This window comes from Microtus oregoni, unplaced genomic scaffold (genome assembly GCF_018167655.1).
Source record: "Microtus oregoni isolate MIOR12 unplaced genomic scaffold, Mior012 000000F_ref0000247, whole genome shotgun sequence".
Lineage (NCBI taxonomy): Eukaryota > Metazoa > Chordata > Mammalia > Rodentia > Cricetidae > Microtus > Microtus oregoni.
Window position 1 is genome coordinate 1,342,540 of NW_024543059.1, and position 6,834 is coordinate 1,349,373.

Below are 6,834 nucleotides of genomic sequence, written 5' to 3' on the forward strand. Positions count from 1 at the left end.
CCTGCCTCTGCCTCCTGAGTGCTGGGATTAAAGGCGTGAACCACCACCGCCCAGCTCCCCTTTCTCGTTTTTGTATCTCCCATGTCTTTCTCTTAGCCAATCACCCTTACTGTGTCTCTAGAATTATTTTTCTGAAAATTTCCCCCCAGTTTTTCAAGATAGGGTTTCTCTGTCTTGGAACTTACTCTGTAGACTGGCCTTGGACTCAAAGTTCCACCTGCCCCTGTCTCCCAAGTGCTAGGATTAAGCCACTACCACCTGGCTTATTTCCTGGATTTAATAAGAATGTTCCAGTAACTCCCCATTAAGCATGATGGTGAATTTTGACATAAAATATTTAGAAACTATCCATCAACTTCTATTTGACTCAGAAAGCCTTGTAAAAAACTAACAGAGAGATGATGAAGTTGTAAAAATGCTTTTCCAGTCTCTATAGACAGCCGTATCTTTTCCACTTTGATTCGTCAACAAATTTAATTATAATAACAGTCAATCCTATTCAGCTATGCTTGCTGTTTTGGTAGAACACCAGTTTGGTGGTGATGTACTTTTAAATGTGCTTCAGAATAGCCCTACTAAATCATTAGGGATTATTATATTAATATTCATGAGTGAGCTTGACCTGTCATTTTCCTTTTGCTGGACTTTCCGGCGGGGTCGCTGGCAGGTGCAGCTTTCTGAGATGTGTGGCAAGGCCTTCCTCCCAAGCTCTTTGAAGGGCAAAGATTCTGCCCTTCTGGGATTCTAGCTGCACCTTTCCTGTTGACCGGATATAACCACCTGTGACTCCCCTGCACCCTGGGGACCCTCGTGTACCATCACAGGGATTATGTCATCCCCCTAGAGGACCCATACTCAGCATCCTACAGCCCCTGGAACAACATCTACATTCCCAACTGTGGCTATCAATACTGTACATGAGCTTGCTGGGGTCAGTGAGCATCCTGTTCTCGCCTAGTTCCCGGTTGTTGCCTGTGCTCCAGCTGCCTTGTTGCCTGTCTGTTACTGAAACACACATTGGAAAGAACCTAGTGTGAGATCCTTGGTCCTTTTCTGTCTCTCTGCTTCCTTAATATGTAGCCCCTTCTACTGTAGAATCATTCTACTCACTTAGAAAACTTAGTTGTTAGATGGTACCAGTATATGCCTTTAACCTCAGCACTCAGGAAGCAGAGGCAGGTGGTTCTCTGTGAATTTGAGTCCAGCTTGATCTACAGAGTGAGTTCCAGGACAGCCTTACTGTTCCACAGAGAAACCCTGTCTTGAAAAACAAAACAAAACACAAACAAAAAAAAAACCAAACCAAAACAAAAACCTATTTGTGTATAACGCCCCCTCTACCACAGCTGCTAAACTGTCTGAGTTCCCTGGGATCTTGCTGGCTTTATTTATCCTGTTTCCATCTTACAATTATATTTATCACAAGGCAGATAGAAAAAGAAAAGTTCACCAAATGAATCAATCAGAGGATCAGTAAAAGTGACTCTCTGAAAGAAAACTGGTGTCACTGTCAGAAAACGATAGAAAGCCATTAGCTAGGACAGATGTCTGATCTGAACAAATGTAACGACAGCAAAGATGCCGGGCGAGACATCCTGGTAGAACTTTGGAGATGAAGATGGCTGGTCACACAGATGGGAAAGTTACACTTTGATTGATGCGAGTCTTCACCCACCTGCTCTAGTGATGAGATGGGATGGTGATGGGGATTAAAGAGATGGGATAGTGGTGGAGATGATGGTGGCATGACTAGGAATGGTAGCGTTGGTAATAATTTTGGTGGTAGTGATGGTGATAATGGTGATGGTGGTAACGATGGTAGTAATGGTCATGGTGGTAGTGGCTATGGAGATGGTGGTGTCTTAGTTAGGATTCTATTGCTGTGAAGAGACACAGTGACCATGGCAACTCTTATAAAGGAAAACATTTAATTGACTTAGCTGTAAATCAGTCAGAGGTTTAATCCAGTATCATCCTGGCGAGAAGCATGGTGGCGTGCAGGGAGACATGGTGCTGGAGAAGAAGCTGAGAGTTCTACATCTTGATCCATAGACAGTAGAAGGAGACTGTATACTATAGTGGTATATTATTTGTGTTTTAATAAATAAAGCTTGTCACAGGCAAAACAGTCACAGCTATACAGGCCAGGCAGTGGTGGTGCACACCTCTATTTTCAGGACTCAGGAGACAGAGGAGAGGGATCCCTGTGAGTTCAAGGCTACCCTGGGCTACCCAAAATCGATCCATAATCATCAGATCCAGGTGGTGGTGGTTCACACCTTTAATCCCAGTGTTTGGGAGTCACACACCTTTAATCCCAGCACTAGGGAGGTGGAAGACAGGAGCGATATGGCTGGGTGGAGAGGGGAATATACAGGGGAAGAGAGAGGAACTCACTGGAGTGTGGAATCTGAGGGTTCATGGAGACAGGATCTCACCCTTTTGGTCTGAAGATCTTGTAGAGGTAAAAGGTCTCTCTAGTGATTGGCTGCTCTGCTTTTCTAATCTTCAGGTTGAACCTCAATATCTGTCTCTAGGTTTCTATTATTTGTGCTACAGTACACCACATTGGGTGTAGTTTGAGCATATGAGACCTCAAAGCCCACCCCACAGCGACATACTTCCTCCAACAAGGCCACAGCTACTCCAACAAGGCCACACTTCCTAACAGTGCTACTCCCTATGCAAGCATTCAAATACATGAGTCTTTGGGGCCATACCTACTCAAACCACCACAGGTCACAATGATGGTGGTGCTGGTGGGTGGTAGTAAAGATGATAGTAGTAGTGGTTTTGGTGTTGGTGGTAGTGATGATGATGGAAGGGGTAGGGATGCTAGTGACAGTCATAATTTTGGTGATAGTGTTGGTGATGGTGGTGATGAGGGTATTAGTGATGTTGATGGTGGTGGTGATGGTGGTAGTGATGGTGGTGGTGGTGTGGTGATGGGGGTACTAGTGATGTTGATGATGGTGGTGATGGTGATGCTGATGATGGTGGTGATGGTAGTGATGGTGGTGATGGTGATGTTGATGATGGTGGTGATGGTGGTAGTGATGGTAGTGGTGGTGGTGATGGTGATGTTGATGATGATGGTGGTGATGAAGATGGTGGTAGTGGTGATGGTGGTGACACTGATAAGAAGGATGGATGGTACCTGGACCATTCTTTGGAGATCCTGCTCCCTGCTTGTCAAGCAAGAAAATATTGCCCATTGTTATGTAACCAGCATATAAAAATTGGTGGACAGAGGCCAGGCCAAGTTTGGCTGCCATATTTGCAGGATGACCGCAGTTTGAACAGAAACTGGACACCAGCCACCCCCTTCCTGTAAGGAAGATACAGCAGCGCCAATTCATCGGACTGGTTTGCTGACACAGACTGCTTCATGATGGGTGTTCAAATTAAGTATTTTTTTCTATTTTAGAACATAAGCCTTCTCTTTGGGCTTAAATAGTTAGGTCGAGTACAAGGGCCAAAGGAAGGAGAATTCCATTAGTCAGTTTGCATTTGGTGAGTATAAGAGAGTGAGGTCTTGAACTCAACCCAGAGGACATACATTTAGTCTTCTGCACCTCTGCAGAAAGACAGGGGACACTGGGGATAGTGAAGGGAGAGCAGGGGCTGTTGGGAAAAGAGGAACACCTCATCAGGAGGCTAAGTGAGGCCCCAGCATCCATCAGCAGTGAAGAAAACAGGCTTCTGGTCTTTCTCACATAGGATCAGACACCCGGATGTCCTCATGCCAAGAACCAGGCAAGTGGGAAAGGAAGTTGGCCAGACTAAAATCCTTGGTGACTGAGCAGACTGTGGACTAAAAATAGGTGGAGGAGAGGAAGCCATCGCATGTCATACGAGCCCACGCCTTCTGACTCCACCAATGCCACTCACCACATCCCACAGTTCTGTGAGCTTGGGACACTGGAAATGAGACCAGAGTGTGCAAGAGCTTGTGTGTCTGGTCTGTCTCCACGTAGCTTGGGGCCCTGAGGAGCCAGACTTGAAGAAAACTGGAACCGAGCCAGCATCACACAGTCATGAAAAGGAGATGCCAGAGTGGCATGAGAAGGCAACAGGCACGCAGGCTGGAGAAGCTGAGAAGGGACCACTCCCCAGGACCCTTCAGGCACCGGGCACCGTAGGACTGACTTTGATGACTAAGAAAATGAGGTGCTAGGACACCTCCTCCCCCAGTCACCAGCTCTGTTATGACAAAGAAGCCCTAACAAACTTCAAAGGCCAGGACTCTTGGAAGAGACTCAGACACTTCAACTGCTTTATAGCTTCAGATTTAGCATTGCAAGGATTTACACAGAGAGTAGCTGCTCATGCCTTTAATCCCAGCACTCAGAAGACAGAGGCAGGCAGATAGAGCTCTGTGTATTTGAGGCCAGCCTGGTCTACATAGAGTTCCAGGGCAACTAGAACTACTACATAGAGAGACCCCGCCTTACAACAACAACAACAACAACAACAACAACTTAAATTATTTAAGCTTTCAGAAGACGTATTGGTTCTAAAATGTGATCAGCACCAAAATAAACACCCATTTGGAGTAGGGAGTTGGCTCAGCCAGGAAGTACTTACTGTGTGAGCAGCGGGACCTGAGTTTGGATCTCCACAGCCGCATAAAAAGCCAGGCACAGCAGACATCCCAGCAATGGGGAGAGCAGGACACAGGTTAAGCGAAACCCACAAAAACAAGCCACTCAACAATGATCTCTGGTCTCCACATGCGTGTGCACACATATGCATATGTACAGACATGTAAACACATACAATAAACACCCATGTCCCCAAATAAAAATTAAATGTTTAAATAAATGTCTAAGAGAGCATTTTTTAAATAAGATTTGTTTATGGGGCTGGAGAAAAGGCTTAGCAGTTAAGAGCGCTAACTGCTCTTCCAAAGGATCCGGGTTCAATTCCCAGCACCCACATGGCAGCTCACACCTGTCTGCAACTTCAATTCCAGAGGATCCAACATCCTCACACAAGCATACAGGTAGGCAAAGCATCAATGCACATAAAATAAATAATTTAAAAAGAATAAATTCTTTTTATTTTATTTTATGTATATGTGAGTGCCTCCATGCATGCATGTATGTATGTATGTATGTATGTGTACCATGTGAGTGTCTAGAGCCCTCAGAGGCCAGAAGGAAGCACTGGACCATGGAATTGGAGTCACAGAGAGCTGTGAGCCACTACGTGGGTGCTGGGAACTGAACCTAAGTCCTATGCAAGAACAACAAGTACTGTGAATATTTAAGCCATCTCTCCGCCCTCAGCAAGTGCAGTTTTATGCCGACTACTCAAGAGGAACTCAGGTCAGCTTCAACTCAATGACTATACAAGCAAGTTCAAGTTTCAAAAACAGAATGAGTATTGTATTCTTCCCCAAATTGGAGATAATAAAAACCCTTTTAAAACATTTACTGGGGCAAATGGGATTTAATGCAGGAGTCATTTATAATACTCATTAAGATGAAAGTGGACCTCATGTCCCAGAAGGCCCGGCAGAGCAAGGTTCCTTAGGGTCACAGCAATTGGCTATAGCGGGAAACGGAACTGAGTGTCACAGCTGAGCAGGTGAGGTCACGCTGGGGCAGTAATGTCCATCAGTAGCTGTAGCCTCGTAAGAAACAGGATGAGATTCAAAGCTAAGGGAGCTCCGTGGGCTGCACACATGAACAAATTCTGTGAGCAAGACAGCAACACAGTTAGAAACGGGTCCCGGAAATGCCAGTGATGCCTGCTCTGTGGAGGAGGGGACAGATGGGACGTGAAGACCAGAGGAGTAAGGATGAGGCCAGGAAAGAAGTGATCAGGTAATGGATTGGGGAGGCTGAAGCAGGAAGTTAGATTTGAGAACTGTATCTCTGGTAGAAATAACTGGACTTTCTAAAGGACTAAAATTGTGTTTGAGGGGGGGCTGTGGGGATGCCTAGGTGAGCAAAACGTCCACTGTGCAGGCATGATCACCTCATCAGATCCCCAGCCCTCCCACACAAAGCCGGGCACAGCAGCGTACTCCTGCAATTCCAGGGCTGTCGGGGCAGAGACAACCTGTGACTTCCACGCTGGTGCACACGTGTGCATGTGGACGAACACCTCCCCCCCAAAAATGAGCAGAATGTGAGATCCAGGAAGGAGAAAGAGTTGGGGCCATTCAGAGTCAGGGAGCACAGAGACAGAAAATGTCACTTGGAGCATTGAAGGACTCCTGGAGGGGTTATAGGGTATCTGGAGAAAACTGCCCAAGACTCACAATGACCTTTTGATATCAGAGGATGAACCCAAGATTCAGGGCACAGAGGAAGGCATCATGAGGTCCAGCTGAGAACAGATTTTTTTCCTCTGGAGGCCAACAAGGCAGATCCCCATGCCATTGGATACATAACTCACTTACCCCACTTACGAAACTTCTGAGGATGCTCATGGCCTGTTGGTGTTGTGAGCCCACAAGTATTATACAGCAAATGTACAGCTGGCAGATCTGTCGGACCAATCCACGGGACATGCACACACACACATACACACACACATCCTCATGGACCAACCTGTTCCTGAAGAGCTACGGGAACGCCTGTCCTTTGGATAAGTCACTGTCCATTCTGTGAAAATCTTGTGAAATCATGGCATTTTTCCCTTCTGTAGTATCTGAGCAGTGTATCAACCTGACTTCTCCTGGAAGGGCAACCGGACACCTTCCCCACACAGTGAAACCCTGGTGTAAAACCTTTGTTCTCACAGCCAAAACCTACACCCCCACAATTTACGAACAGTATTCACTGATAAGAAAGGAGCCCCACACAGCAGACTCAGGAAGGT